The sequence below is a fragment of the Nelumbo lutea genome, chromosome 2, assembly GCF_056320005.1.
Source record: "Nelumbo lutea isolate HS-2025 chromosome 2, American lotus-T2T, whole genome shotgun sequence".
NCBI classification, from domain to species: Eukaryota; Viridiplantae; Streptophyta; class Magnoliopsida; order Proteales; family Nelumbonaceae; genus Nelumbo; species Nelumbo lutea.
Window position 1 is genome coordinate 36,159,322 of NC_142685.1, and position 21,987 is coordinate 36,181,308.

Consider the following 21,987-nt stretch of genomic DNA (forward strand, 5'->3'; position numbering starts at 1 on the left):
TAAATTCACTCGAAAGAAAATAAATAAAGATTAGAGGTTTTCGACGACATGCATGATGTTTTTTTTTTTCCTTTTAAAAAAATTAAAACAGCTGCTACAAGAGAATTGTTTTTTCTTGTTTTTTTGACGAGTGGCACATGCAAATGCACGTGAAAGAGTAGATAGAGATAAATAGAATGCAGAAAGAGAAAAATAAATAGATTAGATTTTTGACATAATGGTCTGGATGTGAAGCCAAGAATATTAACATTATATATAATGTGATATACAATGAGTTTATGCTACTCTTGTAATGTGTAGAGCGAGCCTTTATTGGAAATCAATCCAACAATAGTCAAATTGGGTTGCATCATTTGGAATATTAATTGTCTATTTCCTTGTCCCACCAACATTCACAACCAACAAAAGCTACTGTTCTGACTCTTCAGCCTGCACCTGTGTGATCAGCGAGTTTATAGGCTTTGAATCGTCTAAAACTCTACTCAATCATAACAAACGACATCAATTCCGTATTCATGGGCCTCACAATGTCTGGCTGATATCCATTATCGTGATCGGCCCAATTTCCCCTTATTATGCCGTAGGATCCACTTGTTTGCCGTATAAATTCATTTGTAATAATTAAAAGTCATAAAATTTTGGTTTATTTTTACTTTGTTTTATTTTCATTTATAATGTAAAGAAAGTAAAAAATTAAAACAAAAGTAAATCATTATTTGCTCTCAATTCATTTGCATTTTCATACTTTTTCTAAATGAAATCGCATTACAAACAAACCAGGATTCAAGGTGAGGTGCAATTCTGTCAGGAGAGTTCACATTGGCACCCCACATGTACATCTCGGCATACATTCGGAACATATCCTGGATATGGGACACCTGTGGGGCACGCCTTATGGGGCGCTGATGTGAGTCAGGATGGGTTATGGTTGTGTGGCCCTTTTAAGTGGAGTTGGAGTTTGGATGGGCTCTGTGCCCCACAGCCCATCCCTCTGTCCATTGGGAACATCTTCTGTGCTTGTTATGGAGAGACATTCCTCAATTCATGGAGGGGATGGGTTGTGGGGTGCATGTAGAGCACGCTTGTGGGGAGCCCATCCCGTCTCATAGAGTCGGTGGAGAGAGTTTTCCCTTTTAAGGTTAAAATGGATATATTGGAATTATTTTAGTATTTTTTTGCTCAAGTGGATTGATAAAATATTGTAGATCATGAGTCCGGACCTACTCTTTACATCACTTCACAGCATGTATCAGTTGCGTATTGGGAACATCTCCCATACTTATACATTATTTTTCATGGAAGATGTTTTTAATACATGGTGAGATGTGGCTGTGACGTCGGTGTAAGGAGCGCTCTTTGAGGTATAGATCCCATATGCTAAATCCTTTCAATGAGGCAATGACCCAGTTATTAGAGGTGGTCACTCAGTGTCCCTCCAAGAATTAGAGGCAAAAGATCAAGTTTGTGAAATTGTAAGCTCTCCGTGGTAAGCTCAAAGGACCTTGCACCCTGCTCTGCCCCCAACTCAAAACAAAAAGGAAAAAAAGTACCATAACCTTTATATCCTTTGTGTTTCGTTTTATTTGCAAAAAAAATAAAAAGAAAAAAAACCTACTGTGCCTACGAAATTGTTCTCTCAATTTTTATTGAAGGTGCATTCTTGATTAGGGATAAAGTAGGATCAAGTCAGCTTTAATTGGGTTTTCGGTTATGTTTGAGTGATGAAAACCAATGGTAGATGCAAGCCGCCGATATTATAGCATTGAAACAAATGCGGTCTGGTGTTTCTTATAACAGATATTAGAGTGTCTGCGTAGCTTGATTCGGGATAGGTATTCCGATGCTTAAATCGTGAGTTTTACGAAATGCATCTAGGATCTTTGATTTGTCCAGTTCGGAGGTGGATTCCGTGTAAGCAGGTAACATTTATCCAATCCCACCCGAAGAGGGTGGGGCAATACTGGCTCTTCCGACGTGGCGTCGTGATCCCAGGGAATTCGAAAGTGATAGCCCACTTAAGGGGGAGGTTGCTCGGCACATTAGGCAGATCGCTAATTAGAGCAAATTGGTGGAATTAGGTCGCCTCTTACACCGACTTGAGGTCTTGTTTGGTTGTTCACATTTCAGCCAGTGGTTGTAAAGTGTCCGAAGTGCTCCTATGATCTGCTTACCTGGTGTCGAGATGTCACTCTATTGTTCTACAATATCACTTGACATGATATCATTAAAAGACCAAATTACCCCTCATCAATAATCTTATCCAACCCATATAAATTCCTTAAAAACTTTCCCTCAATTTTATATTTCTCTTATATTTCCTATCAAACCAACCACAGCGTTACCATAAGTGGTTTTCTTTCTTCTGTGATCAAATGTACCGGTTTTTTAATCCACCGAAATGTTAAGTACTAGTAGTTAAGTCTTTTTAATGGGTTTAAATATTAAAATGCATCATTACGTATTTGTTTGTAAAGTATCAAACTGAAGAAATACAAAAAGGAGTATTAAGAACCTCGTTTTTTGACACTTTTATTTCTTGTACAAAGTGGCTATTGACAGACTCAATCTACGTTCTCATGATTATCAGTATGAGATTTTACCATTAAATCTTCTTTAAAAGGAATAAAAAAAAAAAAAAAAAACAGAAGAATGCACTTAAGATTTTGGGGCCATTTGATAACAGCTGAATTTGCTGAATTGAAAGACTTATTGTTTTGTCTGTTGAATTCCAGCTTCAGCCAAATTCAGCTGTTATCAAACTGCCCCTAAGATAATAGGTTCTACAAGGTCAATCAAACCCACATAAAAGATTATCCTATGGGAGGCCTATTTACTTCAAGGGCTTTATAAGCATGGGCCGTAGAAGCACTAGAGACCAAATATGACGAATTCAGAAGAACCATTTTGGGTAAGATTAGGCCCACCAATATTTCAGTTTCCCAGGAGATGATCCTGCCTAAACCCAGCAGGACATGGATGCAAGCCCTGGACCTCTGAACCTCAGTGCAACGCAACTGATTGTCAAGGCATGACCGATTTGGCTGGGCCCAATTTGATCCAATCTCAAATTTTGAATAGGATGGGCTTTAATGTTCTAGCTCTGGGTTGGGCTTGGATCAAGATTTCAGGTAAAAGTGTAAACATGAGTGAAATGGTTTCAAAGCATAGGCCCTAAATTTCCATAAAAAAAGGCATAGCCTAAATCAACATTATTTATGATTCCGTTTGGGCAAACTTTTGATTTTGAGATTTGGAGTGAAAGAAACAAAAATCGAATCAAAAGTGCTTTGAGCATTTGATAAGAGCTGTTTTTAAAAATATAACAACCCCAAGCTTGAATACTTTTAAGCCACAGCCCACAAATAACAAATATTAAAATTGAGACTTTGTGATTTTGGGTTTTGAAAGCATAAATCTGAAGTTTATGCAAACGCAATTTTTTTTTTTTTCAAACAAAATCCAACGTTGAGTATCATCAACAACAAAGATATAAGGATTTAATAACCTTGTCTCAGCTAGAGAAAGCTGGGCCTATAAAATCCACATAACATACATATAGAGCGGATTCTTCTGGACCCCAACGAAATGGAAAATTGTGGGACCTTGTCTTGATTATTGAAAATTGAAATTAATTTGTCTTGGGGATCACCAATAGATGGTAAAATTCGCCAAAAAATAAGGTTGTTGGACACAAACGATCTTGCCCACATGGCTTTCAATTGTTTTTGCAAAATTCAATATTTCTGTCAAACCAATCCGTTTCACTGTTTTTTAGTGGATGGATGTAGTTTTGGAACCCTTTTTACATCATACACAATAAATGGGACAAGGGATTGTCTTTAGTTTTCCCAGTAGGCCATGAGTTATGGTTGGTAAAATGGATTTGTTGGGTTTGGTTGAATAGTGTCAGACGTTAAACTTTCCTTCCCTCTCTCCCTCTCTCTTCTCTCTCTCGATCACTTTATCCGGGATGTAAATATATCGGATCGTATTCAAATCATAGTATATTTGAATCCCATACATATTCGAATTCAAATCTGTTAGTAATGTTGGATATCTAATATAATTCGATCCAGTTTAATTTTTGATTTTTTTTAAATATAATAATTTATATAAAAAAAACAAAAAATGTATTTTTTGGATAGGGGATTGATCCAAATCTAAATTCAATTTTCAATCGAATCCTATTATTTGATCCAATTCAACTGGAATATATCCGAACCCGATAAAATAAGATCTAATCTTTTTTTTTTTGCAGTTAATATGTATAAATATATTATTAATAATAAGAGAAATATACATGAGAATTAGCAGAGTTATAGCAGATCGAGATGCCAGAATATGAGCAGCCTCGTTCAAACAATTGATTGATTTTCTTAGTTAGCTCGATGATCTTTAGCCAAAAATATTTCTGGTTCCCTTGCTATGTTTGGTTTGAAGAAAAAAGTAGGGAAAGAAAAGAAAAGGAAAGAAAAGGAAATCTTTACAAATCTTAGATAATTTTCTTATATTTTTCTTTCTTTCCTTACTTTTTCCTTCAAACCAAACATAGCCTAAATCTAATTTTTTATTAAGGTTATTTTTGAGTCTTAACTACTGTTGTAAATGCTTAATTAAATAGGAGATAATTTGGTTCATATAAAAAAATAGATTCTTACAAGAATAAAACATAATAATAATAATAATAATAATAATAATAATAATAATAATAATAAAATAATAATAATAATAATAATAATAATAATAATAATAATAATAATAGAAAGAAACTGAGAGTTGGGGTACCTTCTAGCCACACATAGGAACTGTCGTTCTCTTTGTCTTTAAGTGGCTATGTTGACACATGCTCTAACTTGCCAAAATGTACTAGATGTTTCGATTTAGTCTGATATATATTTTTTTAAAATTTTCTGCATATATATCAATATTTTATTGGTAATATATATGTTTACCTATTTGTTTACCTTTCAACGGGGAAAGAATTTATTTTCAGATGGGATTTTGTAAGTGAAAACAGGATTCATATAGTCGACTCATATAATTGGGATAAGGTATGGACGATGATGTAATTTTGCATGTAAACACAAAAAAAAAAAAAAAAGAAAAAAAAAAAACTCTCGCTGTGGATCGGGAAGTCCATATCTGGTCCAAAATCTATTTTGTGTGTGGACTGAATAGTCAATGCCCAGATTTAGTCCAATCCAATCCGGTCTAATATAAGTTTATTACAGATGGATCAGGTCCAATTCAATATAATGAATATTTTGGACTTATTTTGAATTGGTCCAATTTTAATGTCTGGACCCTTCAATTTGTTCAAATTGAATTTAATTTAGAATGGTTTCAACCCAAATCTGGTCCATTAACACCTATTTTCTAATCTTCTATCAATGGTCCGGGTATCAGTTCAAATATTTAATCCGACCCAATTAAATATAAATCCATTAATGACTGACACGGTCCAATACAATAAATACATTAGACCATTAAGTGGACTGGTCCAATTCAGTATCTCTTATTGGTTCATTCATTTCATCTAATTTGATTTTAATTTGAACGAGTTCAACCCAAAACCGCTCCATTAACACCCCTTTCCATCCCCTCTGAGGCTCTGAAAAGAAGGAAGCTCCACCTACCAAACCTACCCACGGTTGCTCTTAAATTTTTTTGTTTTATGCTATTTTCTTCATAAGAAAAGTTTTTATTAAATATAATTAATACCCTCAACAGTTTTTTAATGGAAGATAATATACAGTATCTACCTAGTTATTAATATGGGTCTAAATTGTTGGTATGGTGGGTAATCGGGTCCACTTTTATAAACCCTAGGTTTGAGAGAGAATTTGGATGCATGACTGCATGCCAATGCCAATTAATAGGTGGGTGGGTGTGGAATTAAAAATTAAAACAGAGAAGCAAGTTTTTTCTTCTTTCTTTTGTCTCTTTGGAAAAGAAGAACAAAACACCTTTTAAGGTGACGTTTGGAATCATTGCTGTTTCCTGAAAAGAGTTTTTTTTTTTTTTTTTTTTTTTTTTTCAGAAAACAATGCTACATAGACAGACTGTTTTCTCGAAAACGTTATTTCAGGTTTTTTATTTAATACCATCATTATTGTTGCTGCCACATAGGCATTTTTCATTACTATATCGTCATACCACTGCTTGCAATAGTAGAAAAAACGGAAAAACATCTAAAAGGACGTTTTCTCAGGCCACACTTCTATCCATTTCTAAAGTATGGTATGAGAAAACGTTTTTTTGTAAAATGGTTAATCAAACATTAAGTGTTTTTCGAAAAAAATAAATTTCAGACATGATGCTGATGTAGCACCATTTTAGAGAAATCGGCATTGATGCGAAACACCTAATAACTTATTGCCAAAACTGATTTCCTTGCTAAGAAAAAATAGATTGATTAGTCTATCAATAAGGCTTACTCATAATATTAGTATTTGGTGCTGCAGCACCCAATTTAATTGGCTGTACTACAGAAGTTTAAGATGAAAGATACAAGTAACAGCATTAGACAGCTCAAGACTTTAATAGACTATTTCATGGGCAACATCTTGGTTTTGGGCTACAAAACCCATGGAGTTGTTTGGGCCATGTGATGCAATGTGCCACATTTTAAGAGAGATTGTGGGGGCCACCATTGAATGGGGTTTCACTAAAAAGTTGACTGAACTAAAAGCCATGTTGGGTATCGGAGAAAATAACAATAAAAGGACAAGTTTTGCTTAAAGTAGATGTTTACATTAATGAAGACATTATTAAGGTTCAATTAACACAACATTTTGGATGTCATCTTAAGTAATTATTTATTCATTTTAAATTTTGATCACTGAAAAAGATGGTACTACTTACATTTCAAAGAGTGAACTGAATACAATCCCCTAGATTAATGCATAGAAAAAAGGGGTCAAGCCCAACTGATCCATTAAACTAGAAGCAGGGTGAGTTATAGGGACCCAAAACCTAATTTTCCGTAATTTTTCTGGGACAATAGACCTCTCTTTTTCACTTCTCTTTTACCTCTACTAAAGTGAAGATTCCTTGCTGGTCCAAGGGTAGGGCACTCTATGAACAAATGACCTTATTTCAGGGTTTATTTTTTCCTTTTTATTCTGTGTGCATTTGGTAGTTTTGAATAGAAGGGCTTGGCGTTGAGAAGACAAATAAAGATTCTTTTAAGCTGTATTTGATTTGAAAGAAAAGGTAGAAAAAGGAAACCAAAGGTAGGAAAATATATATAAGATTTGTTAAGGTCTTTTCATCTTTCTTTTTTTTCCCCTATCTTTTTCTTTTTAAACCAAACACAGCCTTAAAAAAAAGAATGAGAAGAAGGGCAGAGTGAGGTCTCATCATCTATGGACCAAGGGTTCAAATTGCTGCAAGGTAGCCTCGTTTATTTGTCCTTGATCAAAGAATTGTACAGTGAAGCAGTAATAGTTGACTAAAAAGAACTAAATAACAAATAAAACAGACGAGCATCAAACATCATGTGCCCACCATCCTCGATACAAAGTTGTTTTTTTAGGCATCCTCAGTACAAAGTTCTAGGAAAGACACGAAAAGGTGAGAGCCTGAGATTTGAGGAAAAGGAGCAATCACCATAGAGATGATGCCTTTTTGTGTGGGTTTATGCCCATGGCCGACCTCCATTTTGGCTGCACAAAAATAAGGATTTTGTGCACTTTGCACTTTGCACTGTGGAGTGCCGACTGCCGAGTGCCACTGCTTGTTCATGGTTCCTCAATGTCAGAAAATACTGCATCTAGGCACCACGTTTCAGGCTTTTCATGCATTCTTCATAGTTCTTACACGTAAAGACACACACTATCTCGCTCTTTCTGTCTTGATTTATAAGAAGGGATGAGGTGATGTGTTAAGAAATCAAAATTCTAGAGTAGAAAATTGAGAGGAAGAGACGTATCAAGTAGCAACTACTTGAGATCATAGTAAAAAAGTTGAGAAAAAAATGTAAAAACTGCATCTGTTTGCTATATTTTTTGTTTTTAGAAATTAATGGTCATTGGGCTTGATGCAAAGGCTCCTCCCAAGAAAAGCTTTGGATTGCAAATTTGCAATAAGTAACCTTGGGTTCTGTAGAGTTTTTATTTTCTCTTGTTTGAAAATTTTAATTTTCAAATTATATTTTAGTCAAGTTTTAGCTAATAACTAAGAACTTCTGTGAAAAAGCTTATCTCATTTATTTTGCTCTGTTGGAAGATTTATTACCTACTTTGATTGCTCACCTGCTGAGATTTGCCATTCCATTTACTTCCCCATATAGGAAGTGTTCACTTTTCGATTTTCAGTTTTTAATTTTCATCTTCTCCCTCCCATTGACTTGCAGGTTTTATTTAGTTACAGTAAGAAAATAACACGTGTCCCTATCAAATGGCTTGCTAATCCTACATCTTCACATGACTAGAAGTTAGAAAACCTTGCTGGGTTTCTCATTGTTTTTGCTTAGCTTAGTTTCTTTGGAGGCAGATGGGCTTCCTAAGAGGAGCTGAAAAAGTTCCAAAATTGCAGTCTTTCTGAATCTTCTAGTTTCTTGTTTAGAAATATGAATTGGGTTTTCTTTGATACCCAGAAACCAGATTATTCCCTTTCTCTCAGCCAACCGACCTTCATTCTTCCTCGGCCATCCCCTCCTCCTCCTCTCTTCCAGTCCAACAGTTTCAGTGTGGATAACAAGATCAGTCCAAGCATCTTACTCATAATCATAATCCTTGCTATTATCTTTTTCATCTCTGGTTTGCTTCACCTCCTTGTTAGATTCCTTCTGAGACCCCCCATTAGAGAGCCTGAAGATTTGGAAAATGTCAGTCCTTTGCAAGGGCAGTTGCAGCAGCTCTTCCATCTGCATGATGCAGGAGTAGATCAAGCATTCATAGACACCCTCCCTGTGTTTGTTTACAAAGCGATCATAGGGGCGAAGAACCCATTTGACTGTGCTGTCTGTCTATGCGAGTTTGAGGCCGAGGACAAGCTCAGATTACTCCCAAAATGCAGCCATGCCTTCCATATGGAGTGTATAGACACATGGCTCTTGTCCCACTCCACTTGCCCTCTCTGCAGGGGTAATCTGCTTCCCGATTTCTCTCCTCATGCTAGCTGCTCTCCCATTGTTCTTGTTCTTGAATCTGGGAGCGAAAGCTCCAGAGAATTCGCTGCAGATAGGGAAGCTGTTCTTAGTACTACCAATTCAGTTCCAGGAACTAGTGCCCATCTGGGATTTCATGGGGAAGATGAACTGGAGCCCTCTTCTAATGATGTTTCTCAGAAATCTTGTGAAATTTCAACGAAAGAGGATGCCCCTCCTACAATACCAGTGGATTTTGATGAAAAGGTTGTTCCTGTCAAACTTGGGAAGTTCAGGAATGTCGATGCTGCTCCCGGAGGTGGCGGTGGCGGGGAAGGTAGTAGCTGTAGCAGTAATTTAGATGCAAGGAGGTGCTTTTCCATGGGGTCGTTTGAGTATGTCATGGATGAGAGTTCTTCGTTGCAGGTGGCCATAAGGCCACCCACACGAAAACAGACAAGTGGGAAGCCTTCTCTGCCATTAACGCCTGGCCACAGGCCTGCCATGTCTGAATGTGATTGTCATTCTACTAGATCAGAATTCAAGGGGCTTGAAGATAGGAGTACTGAGCTTCATGGAGCTGACAGTTTTGGTGCTGGAGATGTTGCCGGAGGTATTAGAGGGGAAAGCTTTTCTGTTTCAAAGATCTGGCTACGGTCCAAGAACGGGAAACCAACATCGTCAACTGAAGATTCTTCAAGGCGGGCATTCTCCTTCCGATACCCTTTGCAGAGGAATTCGGCAGACGATTTAAAGCTGAAGCATAGCGACAGTAGGAGGACAATCTGTGAGATTGATGTCGGCAGGTCGGAGAATGGTGGCAGTGAATTGGGTTTGGATGAGGAAGTCGGGAGCTGTATCAGTCTGGATTCTCAGGCTAATCCACCATCCTTTGCAAGGAGAACGCTGCTTTGGCTTGTGGGAAGACAGAATAAAGTGGTTCACTCATCTCCCACGCCTAACCCCTGATTCTTGGCTTTGTTTTTTGATTACTTGCTCTTGAGATTCCTGAATTTTGAATAATTAGTAGAAGATGAGAAACAAAAAAAAAAAAAAAAGAGAAAAAAATGTAAAATTTATATACAATTTTTTTGCATTTTACTGTAGAATGCTCAGTTGAGAAAGCATTTTATGTGGAAGATTAATATTTTGCCTCCCTTCTCATGAATCCTAAAATTAGTGGGTTCATGTTCAATTTTTTTTTTCTTTTTTTGTTTTTTACTAAGATTGGTTTTCACTTTTCCATGTATCTCAGTCTTATTCTGAATCTCTGACCATATCTGTTATTTTTTTTATAAATCTCTTAGTTGACAAAATGAAGACAACAGAAAAAGGAGAAAGAAGCAGAAAATTTTCAATTAGATCCTTTATTATGGGATCCAGTGATGTAGAGGTCAAAATGGGTTTCAAATTTGATATCTGTTTTTCAGGGGAACCTTGATGTTCTACTGAGAATTGCAGAAATTGCCAAGCAAGGTCTGTGTTACAGGCTGTTTCAGAATGCAGTTAATGTCTACAGTAGTCCAATGAATTTAATCTCAAAGCTGAAAGCTACTTAGGGCTCGTTTGGTTCTTGGGAATAAGGATTTGGAATTGGAATGAGAATGGGCATTTCAATTTAACTGATTCCAATTCTCAATATGAACCAAACGGACCCTTAGATGTGGAGGGTGTTGATTCTGGCAATGTGATTAGTGATATTAGCTCTGCAATCTTGTGATTAGGCAGAAGCATGAATTAGTTGACAATGAATCCTGTGGCAATTTGCCTTGTCTGCTTGAGATGCAACTTGGCAACTGAAATCAGTAATGGTGGTCTTGCCGGTAGGTCATGAATCATAATGGGCCATAACATCCAGAAGCCTGATCAACATCTCAATATCTTCATTATTAACAAGATTGTGAATCACTTGTAATATTTAAGCACTTCATAAGGTACTTCTGAAGAAAGAACATGCTGTTAGTGTTGGACTTGGCCGGAGCTATGAATCTTAAGGTCTCAAACATGGAAAATTTCAAGTCCAGTGGCCTGGCAGAAGCTAAACAGTTATGTGCCTGCCGGACCACCTCTGCTCTATGATGTGCTACTGAGCCTGCCGGAGAAGATCAAACATGGAAATGCTCAAATCTAATGGCCTAGCACAAGTTAATCTGCTAAACAGTTAATGGGGTTTTCTGTTTGCAAGGAAATAAGTACTGTACAGCTTTACTCATCTTGGTGGTTGAGCCAGACATCCAGTTATCCGGCTGCCATACCACCATTGATCCCTGACAAGTCCTGTACAGCTCCACCCATTTTGGTGGTTGAGACAGACAACCAGTTATCCTGCTGCCAAACCACCATTGTTCTGTGCTGTAGTCATCAGCATTGGGCATGGCATTGGCCTGGCCTTGGCTGTTCAATCAGAAAACAATGTGAAAAAGAGAACCCTTACTGTTATTGTTGTTATTGTTTGGCTGCTTCTGTTTGTCTGACTAGTGGGCGAGGAGGGGCTGGTCCTAGAAAATGGTTGTCACTGGGGCCTTGTCTCTACTCTACTCTTCTCTACAAACTGAAAAGTGGTGCCTAAGAAAATCCACTTTCCAAGACATGGGAAAGAGCTCACATCATATGGATTGCTGCCAACCAATGGTGTTGCATTTTGAGCCCTTCTAAACACTTGTTATTGTTTTACACAGATGGATGTATTATAGTTTTCATTTTATTATTTTTTAATTGTTTTGTTTATAATGAAAGGTACACTCTTTAATCTTCTATCACTGTTCAGAGATTTTTTTTTCTTCCCTTCTTTTTTAGATTTGTTGGGCATTTTGATTGAGAGATTTCAGTATTTTTATTTTTTTTCAAAATGAGACTCAACCTCTATGGCCCTATGGAAAGGCAACATGGACCCCTCCCCCCTCCTACTTACATGACTAAGATTAACATCTAGGGGCATATTTGTCATTTAGAAAATGTAAATTTTAATAAAAATTAGGAGTATGCTCGTTTTATCAAAAATTAGATGTGCCCCCAAAATTCCTCTTTTCCAATCATCAAGATGTTTGCATTCATAGAATTTGGATGCTCAGGATATTAAGCTAGAGATCACTTGTCTTACCAACTAATGAGATGATCCCACATGACAGGGTGATCTATATTCGATTAAGAGGAACATCAAGATTAGATTGGACTCTAAATTTGACACTTGATAGTTGATAGGAGCTCTGTTTCTTGTTTGTTTCCTTCTTAATCTGATGAAAGCCATCCTTTGATGTGAGATGTCTCATTGGTAGGTAGGAGGAAACATTCATACAGACGTAGGAGATGTGAGTTCTGTTTACATATGTTACTCCAGAATACTTGCTCTTGGGGATGACTCTGTTTTGGTAGCCCACCTGAAATGAAATTAAGGTTCAATTTGTTTACAAGAGAATTTCGTTTTTGCTGTTGTAAATGCATGGAAGTGCAAATATGCTGAGTGTAAATACTGGTTTATTTTTGTTTTAGCTTCGACTGTCTTATTTGGTTGTGAAAAGTAAAATTATGTAGTTTCCACCTTATATGAAAGAGAAAGAGATGGGACGATTGTTTGTTTGGGAGTGAGGTTAAGAAGCAACATGATGTAATCCCCACTTTAAATGTGAGAGGATTGATGTAGGAGAAAGGTGGTGCCAAATTTGCACTGTCAGTGAGTGCAAAGTAAAAATTTTGTATTGGGTAAGAGTGCAAATCATCATTACAAACAAACCGATATAAACATCTTAACCAGATGCAAAATTTTTATCTATTTCAGATTTGCATAGAAAACAAATAGAGCCTAAGTGATTCAGGTGTCTCTTTACATCTTGAAGCACAAATTTATCATCCAAATGGATCCTTTTCCACCTAATTAACAGAATATTAAACTAAGTCAATTCATGCTTTCTTGAAAAAAAAAAAAAAATCTATCATAAATCCATATCTAGTAATTTGTGTTGCATGGGCAAAAACTTCTTTTTATTTTTAGTTTTTGTGGATACAAACATATCCAGTAGAAAACCTTGTATTTGTACAAATATGTTTAGTACAAGTATTTATAAAACTTGTATTTGCACTGTATTTACTTGTATTTGTACTCTTTCCCAAATGGTGTGAGGTGACTTTAACTTCCACCCTAGTAAAAGTATTATATCTCCCTTCTAAAACCAAGGTTCAAAATATGTATACATTCGTTTTGAGTATCAAAACTACTTTTCTTTTTATTCTTTTTACTTTCAGATTTTCACAGGGGCCGGTGTTTATGTTATTTAACACTTAGAAATGGGAGTGTTTGGAAAGGTTTAAAAAATAGATATATCGCTGGAGAATACATATCCAGCTACCCCCGATTAAGGACAATCGGGAGCACCCCATTGAGTTTTGAACACGCCAGTGCTTCAATTCAATACTGGCTCGATATGATATTTTGTCTTTTTCACCTCTCTTATATGGGGGTTTATTTATATAGAAATTTTGAACCTTGGCTAAGGAACACTAATAAATTTTATTTTAAACAGGATTTAAAGTATTGATAATTGTTTGATACTTATCGGTGTCGGTGGCTTCTTGATACATTTTTATAGGGCGTGTATTGAGGTTCTGACCGGTTTAGAAGGTAAAGGAGTCTTAAACCAGTCTCTTTGAATTGATTTTGAAATAAAAAGACAAAAAAAACATTATTGATATCATTCGATATGCTCCTACGAATGTATCAAATGTATCGATATTTTGAACCTTATTTTTAAGCATAATGCAATCCTAACCAATCCTGAAGGTTGGTTAGGATTGGATTGAGAATTAGGGTGCTCAAAGCTTCCCCCTCCACTTAATTAGATGGTGGATACATATGGATACGGACAAAAAATTAATATACACATGAAAATTCTATAAATACTCCAATAAATCATAAATAGCCATCAATACCACTAAATATAAGACATAAACGAGCTATTTATGCATAAAAATAATATGCTTTAGTGGGTTTTGTGAAAAAAGAAACATATTATGATCAATAATTTTCTAAAATTGTATGGATTTATGGACATAATAGATCAAATAATTATTTCACATGTTTCATTCTAATTTTCTAAAAACTAAATAATTATTTATTTTTATTCAAATAATTATTTTGCATGTTTTATTCTAAAAATTAAATTAAAATTAAGAAAAGTAAATATTTAATAGAAAAATTGAATGGATTTATGGACATAATAGATCAAATAATTATTTTACACGTTTCATTCTAATTTTATAAAAACTAAATAATTATTTATTTTTATTTGAATAATTATATTACATATTTTATTCTAAAAATTAATTTTAAATTAATAAAAATAAATATGTAACAGAAAAATTGAATGGATTTATGGACATAATATATCAAATAATTATTTTGCATGTTTTGTTCTAAAAATTAAACTAAAATTCAAAAGTAAATATGTAACAAAAAATTGAATGGGTTTATGGACATAATAGATCATCCATATATTTACTGTAAATATTTATTATTAGAATTTAGATCATAGCAAAAAATTAGAGAAATAAATAAATATTTATAATCTAAAAATTAAAAATTAAGAAATTAAAAATTTCACATGATATTTGAATATATTGATGTATGGAATTATGGACCATGTTAGATCTACCCTAGCTCTACAACATACTCAGCCTATAGGTTTAGATCACATAAAATTAAAGAAATTATATATATATATATATATATATATATATATATATATATTATTCTGAACATTTAAAAAATAAAAAAAATCAATTATTTAGGAAAAATTCAATTGATTTATGGACATGGTAGATCATCCATAGATCTACAACATGATCAATTTCTAGAGGTAGATCACAAGAAAAATATAAAATTTTCATTTTTTTCAGATTTTTTACTATTATGAAATTTCTTCAAATATTCACAAAGATATACACATAGCAGCAAAATAAGTGAGATTTTTGGACAAGAATAGAATATCAACATACATAAAGATGTTTTTAAGCATCCAAACTAAAAAAAAAAAAAAATTAACCAAAAGCATTAGTTGAAAATGTAAAAAATTTTGAAAAAACAAACATTTTCGCTCCTTGTTTCACAACGTTGAGAAACTTGTTGAATCTTTCAATTTTGTAAATGTTTTAATGGATCTTTGCTATATTTGAGTCTCTAGGAAGGTTAATAAGTTTTCTAGAGAGTTGGGGGAAGAAAGATGGCCTTTGAAATGGGTTTAGAAGCGCTCTTTCAAAGTCATTTTTATTTGTGTTTTCATAATAGTAAAATCGTCATGTATCAATCGATATGCGATCGAAACTCATTGAAACATTCCCATGCGTTGCCAATATGGGGTTGATACGCCTTCGGCACGCCGAAAAGAAACAATACCATTAATTTAGAATCATTCCCCATGCCAGTAATCCAAAGAAACAATACGTATTGACCGGCACGGGCCGATATATGAAAAAATTTTAAACCTTGATACTGTGATACTAGATATATTCATATGTGAAGCTGCTTCAAGCCCTACCACAAGTGATTTTATTTCTGCATCGTAGTTGGACATTACCCAGCAAGATGCACAAGGGTTTCTCTTTCTCCTGTGGTGAGTTTGATGGTGAATGCGCTTTCTACATTACCTGTACACAGGTCAAAAGATCCATAAATATGTGAAGTGCGCATACTTGTGGGCGTAGAACTTGGCCCCATGGTAGTAGTTGAGATTCAGCTATGAAATGGTTCACAGTATTTGTCAGCTTTTGCTATGACTTCTTGTGGGTTACATAAGATGCTCTCGAACACATTTATTTCTGGCGTTCTATAGGAAGTAGAACTTTGCTAATTTGTGCATGGCACCAAATTGTTTTAGTATTGGGTACATGTAAAAAATAGATGATTTGTTGTCCCAACTTTTTATCGGCAAAATGCACATTTTAGCTCTTCCTCAGGAAGTCAGGCTTTGCAATTTCTCTTTTGTGAGGACCCCATCCCAAAGCAGTTTCCAAGCAAAGATTTGGAAGTGATGTGGTATTTTCGATATAGGGAGATTAGCAGTTAGTTGCCTGTAAGAAGAGCTTACTTTCAATTCCCCTGATGGAGTGATCTTCCAAATAATCATGTTACACTCCAGCTCTGGGTTAGGTTGAATTTCTATGATTTTCTTAATGTATATGGTTAGGGTCGAAGAACTTCTTCAGCTTTGTTTGATGCCATGAGTTTCCATATGTTAGAAAATCCGCCACCTTAATATGTTGATTTGTTGGAGAGACTTCATTTTGGGATGTGGGGGTACCTTCATGGATGTTCAAGCCATCTTTGATAATGTACATCAGATTTGGCTTTAGTTCTCTTAACATACCATGTGCTTGTTTCCATCATGGTGAGCTCTTATTCCCTTTTCTTGATCCAAATATACTTGATTGTGGGAAGTATTGGTCTTTCATTGCTCTTGCCCATATATTGTTTGTACAAGTGATGAGTCCCCATAATCCATATCTAGTGTCTATCATGCATGTAGTTTAAAATGCTATGCAAATTTAATTGGTCTAAGGGCTTACTAATTATATGGCTCATCTTAATTTTAATGATAATATGGGGTGATCAGGTGACTTTTACCTTCTCACCCTAGGTAAAAGCCTTTTATACTTGTATCCCCCTTTCCCTTCCAAAACAGAAAAAACAACATTTTTTCTTGGTTCAGAGACACCAGAAATGTTCCTTCAAGCATGGTTAAACTTAAGATTGATTCAATTTGGTACAAGAGAAATACTCTAAGGTTGGTTAGGTTTGGATTGGATTCAGCACAAGCTTGTTCAAACCCGAGTCCAAACCAACTAGTTCGAACCCAATTAAATCCGCACCAGGTCCGACCCATAAGCATTGATACGTTTGTAAATATGTCTGAACAAGTGATGTACTTTATAATTGAACAACGATGTACTTGGTTATATCAATATACCAAGACTTAGTACCCAATATTGGAGTGTAACATTTACAGCTTTGAGTGTGCAAAATTTCGAAGCCTTATGCTTTTACAGTATTATACAGTGAAACTTTGTTTCTGTTTCTCATGTAGAGAGTAGAGCAAATTGCTCTAAATAGTAATGGATGCAGTTGGCCACATTTATTTTTGATCCTTTAAAATTTTGTCCTCACTAATGCATAATGAGTAATGAAGCCCCCACCACCCATGACCCACCCTTTACTCGGTGATCTATGGTCTTGTAGCCAAGACCCAAGAAGCTTCTAATTACTCGGTTATCAGGTCAATGTGTAAGGCCACCGCAAAAACTGACTGCATGTACGTTGTCTGCTATCACTTCTGACAGATGGGTGTTCCCAACATGTACCACTCTTCCAACAGTTGTGTCAGCCATTTTGGTTGCTGCACTTTTGTATGGCTAAATGTACTTGGAGCATAAGCAGTTTGTACTCTTGTTTGGGCTGCTTTCATGCAGTACATGATCTATTTGTCAAGGGGGTGTAAATTACATATTACTACTCTCTACTTTGGGGGTAGTGGCAATTATCCTTTCAATTTTTAAATCCAGAGCCAGATATTATGCTTTACTGCTTTAGGTTTAGGATTAAATGTTTGGGCTCTATTTACTTCCCCCTTGCTGGGATTCGGTACAGGTTTACTTTCACCCTAACTAATCAAATAACAGGTATTCTATGAACCCACCCTAATTTTAAGGGTGGCAAATGGATGGGTTGGGTTGGAACCAACCCTATATATATACACTAGTGGGAATTAGTGCGATATACGGGCTTTGTTATATAAAAATTAAATAATAAAAACATATAAGAGTATATAATTATTTTATATTTTAATTTTTTAAATAATTAATAATTATTTATATTTTATATATTTTTTGCAATATAAAAGTAACAATAATTAATTTCAGATAGGATGGTCATCAAATTGATGAAACCGATTGTCAATACCTGATTTTTACTCGGTCCACTGCTTGAATAGGAAAGGCAACGGGGCGGGGCAACCCCTCCCCATCCCTGCCCCAAAGTCAAGATACTTTGCCCTGTCCCCACCCCATCTCCGGTGACGGGGCGGGGCATCCACTCCTCGTCGGGGACGGGTAATCCCCGAATTTTCCCTGCTCCAAGGCAATTTCTTAAAAATTATTTATTTTATAGACAATTTACACATATAATATAGGAATTTGGGGGTATTTTAGGAATCAAATTATAATACTTTGGGGGTACTTCAAAAAATGGAATTATGGGATTCTAGGATTTTAAGAATTTAGAGAAAACTTAGAGATATTCTAAATATCAATATTAAATTTAGAGATATTTTACTAATTTTTCCTTCAGGTTCGGGGAATTATATACAAAACCCGTCCCCGCCCTATCCATGATTCCCCGTCCCCGTTTAGGGTTAGCGAAAACCTGCCCCATTCGGGGCGGGGCCCCAATTTTACTAGGAAAATTTCCATCCCTATGCTTAAACCTCCAATTCACCCTGAATTTCTGATCAGACCCTTCCGATCCTCCCAAAACACCAAAAAACCCAAAAGTCTCAACTTTCAACCCCAAAGCCCCTAAATCCACCATTAAATCACTTCGATACTAATCCGATGGCCCTAATCAATCCCTATCAACACCTTGACCACTAGATCCAACCCCACCATCAAATCTAGGACTCCCAAAATACCTATCTAGCAAATTTCAGCTCAAGATTCCTCCGTTTACCCCTTCATCAAGCAAAGATTCCATTATAACGCCTCTCATTAGCCTAAACACTCGGAACCTAGATTCCATTGATATCAAAACATCCAAACCAATCAGACCACACCATTAAACTCCAGATACATCAAAAGTAGATTTGTTCATGGATCGAGCCTAGCCCAACCATCGGACCTAGGTCTTGAATCCAAGCCTCACACTCATATAAAGCCCAAAAAGCCTGGGCTCAAGCCCAAGCCCAACTAGAAGTTTGAAAACACATTTTTTTTTCTTTTTTTTTATTCAATAAAAAATTGTTTTATTTATATTAAAAACCTTCAAAACTAAAAAGTAATAAACATCTCACAATTACATGTATAAAAAAGAGAAGAAAATTAAAGAAAATATATTGTATATATATTTTTTATTACATAAAATATATTTTATTATTTAATGTATAGTATCAAGTCAGGCTCAGGCTTGGGCTGGGCATTTTTTAGAAAGCCAGAGCCCGGCCCGAAAAAAAGTCAGGTCCGGTGCTTTAAGCCCGAGTCCAAGCCCGCATGCCTAAAATTATGACCAATCCCGACTTATAATGGGTCGGGTTACTCAGCCCATGAATATGTCTATTTTAACCCTAGATTCCCCCATTTGCCCTTCTATTAAACCAAGATTTCATTCTGAAACATCATGTTAACCCAAAATTCTTACGATCTTGACCCTTCAATACTAATCAGACATCACCATCAGATACCAAACACATCCAAATGCTCACCTATAAAATTTCAGCTCAAAACACCCTTGTTTGCCCCTTGACCACACATAGATTCTGTTTCGATACTCTAAATTAACTGAATTGGGCCCTTTCCATATCTGCCCAATCTGGGCCCAGTTGGGCCAATCCAACATTGCCAATCAACTTGGACTATCTGAAAAACCCACCATGTGAAATTTCAGTAAAAAATACCCCCGTTTATCCATCCATATAGAAAGATTTTGTTTCGACAGATCTCATTAGCCTGTATACACAAACCACTCTTTGCGGTCAGGGCCACCTTAACCCTTTGATATTTGACCCAAAATCTGAACCATTGAACCAGAAACTTGCCTAACCCCTTTAAACACGATTTGACCCATTTTTTTGAAAATTACCAAAATGCCACTCGAATTCCCAAAAATTACAAAACCTCCCCTAACCCCATTATAAAAGCTAGCCTAATCTTCTTTATTTAGGGGGGGGGGGGTCAACTATTCATCATCTTCCAAGCTTGGACGAGAATAGGGGTAGAAGTGGTGAACCTACTTTCATTTCTATCTCCAGTTGTTTCTCTTCTCTCTCCTTCTTTCTCTTTTGCTTTTTATCTTCAATCTACATTTTCCTAGATCTTTGCTCATTGTTCGTCATTCTATTGACGAGAGAAGAGAAGAGGAGTTGTACTAGTGGGCAGTGGAAATACCCATCGCTTGTGGCTGTTTTTCTTCTTAATATCTGATATCCCTCTCTTTCTTTCTTATCCTTCCATCGCCCTTTGCTTCCCTCTCCCATCTGAGTCTTACCCAAGCTAGTTTAGCCAGTGCCTTGGGCTTTGGAGTCACTATTGAACAAAAATGATTTTCATATCATTCTCAGGGGTCCCATCACCTCCATTTCCTAATTTGATGGGTGGCGACTCCAAACCAACCTAGATGAGTCATTTCCCGATGTTCACATCGACCAACCCGACCTAACTCGACTTAAGTTGGTTGTGTTTTACTATTTTCCAGATAGCTATAGTCCAACAATTCTCTAACCCGACTAGGTCAAGTTAGTTTTGGTGTGGGCATTTGTAAACCAACATGACCCATAGATATATATTAATATTTTATATTTTAAATATAATTGTTAATACAGGAAAGTGGGAAAATTTCCATGTTTCTTTGTCTAAAGTATTTTATATTGTAAATTTATATTATTTATTTATTTTTAATAATAATGCTATCATTTTTAAGATTAAAATTTAATTTTCAAGTCGAGCTAAACCCATTGGGCTATCTGACCCATGAACAAGTCTAGTTTTGGGTGACAACTCCTCAACCCAACCAAGTCGGTTTGGTTGGCCAAACAGCCTTCAACCGAATCGGAATAACCAATGAACACTCCTAATTTCAGCTAACTTAATAGTCTAATATCTAATAAATAACAATAGCTTAATATTCAATAATTATTGAGAATTTATACAAAAAATACATAATTATTGAAAATAAATTTATAGTTAAAATACAACAAATAACTAATAAATATACAATGAATACATTAATTATGAAAATACAATAAATACTAAAAATATATTAAATTAGTCAATAAGTAGTGCAATATCCAAGAATAGTTTAATCTCTAACAAATATTAATCAATAAATTATAAAAAAAACAATAAATTCAATAAGTACAATAAATTAAATTAAAAAAGTTAAATAATATTTTTTTATCTCCAATAATTATTGAATTTTTTTTGCTAAATAACAAAACAAAAATAGATTTATGTTAAAATTATATTTATCACAAATACAATAAATAATTACTGAAAATATGTTAAAATTTAATTTTAGTATTTACAAATGTATAATAAATATACATAAATATTTTAAAATTATTATGAATAAATATATTTTTGAAAGTTTTTAAAAAATTTCCTTATTTAAACTATTTATAATTAATATTCAAAATAAGATTTAGTTATTTATTTTTTATATTTAACATATTTAAAAATTAGTTATTTACAATAGTATTTAGTTATTCAAATAATATAATTATTTATATTTTAAAATATTAACTAAATATTGAATTTAATAATTTATAAAATTGTAATTTATACTATTATTATATAATTTTTTTACTACTTTTATGAAATATAAAATTATTATTAATTCAAGCATTTTGAAATATATTCTTATTACTTTTTCACTTGTAATGAAAATTTTCAATTTATTATGTAATTTCGTTATTTTAACATTTTAAAATTTAGTTATGTTAAATATTCCTTTATTTAAAATATTTAAATTTTATTTATTATAAAGTCATCAAGTAATATTCAATATTATGTTGTATAAGTATTTAGATATTTTAATATTTTTTTATTTAAAGTATTTACTTATTGAAATATTTAAATAATATTTTTTTTTATTTTTATCTTTTTACCTTTTTAATATTGTTTAAATAATTTTTATTTAAATTTTT

The 21,987-nt window shown here is 34.6% G+C and overlaps 1 pseudogene across 1 annotated transcript; it reads left to right on the top strand.

Annotated features, from left to right (window-relative positions):
* The first annotated feature begins 7,527 nt into the window (after positions 1-7,527).
* Positions 7,528-10,286, top strand: LOC148869863 (RING-H2 finger protein ATL13 pseudogene; annotated as a pseudogene). The gene has a single exon (XR_016108226.1). The product of XR_016108226.1 is annotated as an RING-H2 finger protein ATL13 pseudogene (transcript).
* The last annotated feature ends 11,701 nt before the right edge of the window (positions 10,287-21,987 follow it).